Below are 1,797 nucleotides of genomic sequence, written 5' to 3'. Positions count from 1 at the left end.
ACTTTCAATAAGATGCACCTTGCCTTCACATTCTTGTGCTAATGTTTTTAGAAAGATTTGCAAATAATCTTCTAGCAAAACAAATCGGTCTTGGTCCTTAGATTTTGTTGGTGGTTTTAGCCTAGATTTGGCATTGATTATACTGTTCTCCTTTCGACCTCATATCCTGTCATATCAGATAGTATTTTCTCATATTGTCTGAAGAGTTCTCAGAAAAGTATTTTCTGTCTCTACCTCTTCTTTAGCCTTACAGTTTTTATTAATGACATCAAGTAAAATGAGAGAGAAAACGGGAATTAATCTCTGTGGACCAAAGTGCAAGGTATGTTTAGTAAACTTGTCAACATTTGTGTGTTTTATAACCATAACAACTAAGAAATCCAGGGTGGTATATATTGAGAAGTTTGGTTTTCCATGGATATGCTACTTTTCAGCTTCAAATGCTTGTGCAGAAATTCTGCAGCTGTAAAATTAATGAGCCTATATAGTACCAAATTCTATTACAACTGGATCATATCACTAATTTGCAGATGTGTAGCTTAGTAGAGTTCCAAAGTAAAGTTTAGTAATCTTCAGTTGGTCTAGAGGTGGGCAGATGAGGGGGGCAGGAATGTGAAGAAACAGCTGCTTCAAAACCTGAATAGTGCTTTTAGCTGTTCAGCTACAGCTGAGTCAAAGTTAAATGGAACTGGAAACAAGCTTAAAACTTCTGAAACATTGTTGCCTCTAAGCCTGTTTCAAATAAAACTTCCTGACTGGATTTCTATGTATTTTTCTTCCCCACACCCTTGTAAACAAAAGCATTCTCATCATTACCAGAAGTTGGCTTATTTGAATGGTATTGAGCAATAAGTTACATTGACATACTTTGGTTATTTCAGGCATTGTTTTCATTTGAAGCTTCCATCACAAATGCTAGAACAATCTAATGCTGGATTACATATTTTTGGATATCAACTTGAAATACTGCAGATGTATCAGGAAAAACAACAGGTGATTGAGATGAAATGATTTTGAAATACGAGTACTATTGAGCATGTCTAAATATATCTGGAAGGAAATACTAAATTTGGGACATAGTTTCTGGTAGTATATTTTTCTAATTCAAATGAAGATTTCTATTTTATTTTCAGTTAAAGCCTGGAAGAGGAAGATACGGTCACTTGTGATACATACAGAATATTTTTTTTAAACTTAATTTGCTTTTCCTGGGAAAGATGAGCACTCATCTTGTTCTTACATGGCATGGCTCATCAAGGACACCGGGCTAAATCCAGAACTTTTTTCCTCTCCCTTCCCCGCTGCAGCCTCCTCAGCCCTGCCCACACAGTGGCTCAAGAGGATTTCTGAGCCTTCCAGAGTGGGGCTTTGGGCTACATTAGAAAGAAGAATGGATTCTTCTCTCCCATTGCTCCTGGCAGAGACAGGTCCTTGAACAGATACAGTACCTGCAATTTGATTCGAGCTGTTATGTGTGTTGCCCCTTCACGTGAGGTAGGGCACACGGACCTTTGCTGCTTTCATTCAGATACTATTCTAGAATATGAAATATGCATTCTGTAAAAAGGTCCATAAAAAAAGAAGATGCCTTGTTGAGTGTTTGTACTCTAAATGGGAGTGCCACGGTTCTGGTACAAAGCAAAATTAAGGATCATTATAACATGGAGTCTTTCTGAGCTCCATTTGTTTTAAAGCAGTGGTCCCCAACCTTTTCTAAACTGTAGATTGGTTGGTGGGCATGTGGGTGGGTGCAGTTTAACGTGCATATGGCAGGGAGCACTCGCGCTCATGTTTGCA

The 1,797-nt window shown here is 38.1% G+C and overlaps 1 long non-coding RNA gene across 1 annotated transcript; it reads left to right on the top strand.

The window, feature by feature from the left end:
* The first annotated feature begins 243 nt into the window (after positions 1–243).
* LOC144587007 (uncharacterized) lies at positions 244–1,257 on the top strand. Its single transcript, XR_013542132.1, has 3 exons — positions 244–322; positions 882–993; positions 1,134–1,257. It is a non-coding gene; the product is annotated as an uncharacterized LOC144587007 (long non-coding RNA).
* The last annotated feature ends 540 nt before the right edge of the window (positions 1,258–1,797 follow it).

The sequence above is a fragment of the Pogona vitticeps genome, chromosome 2 (assembly GCF_051106095.1).
Source record: "Pogona vitticeps strain Pit_001003342236 chromosome 2, PviZW2.1, whole genome shotgun sequence".
NCBI lineage: Eukaryota > Metazoa > Chordata > Lepidosauria > Squamata > Agamidae > Pogona > Pogona vitticeps.
Note: the sequence above shows the minus strand (reverse complement) of the source record. Positions and strands in the feature narration are given on the sequence as shown.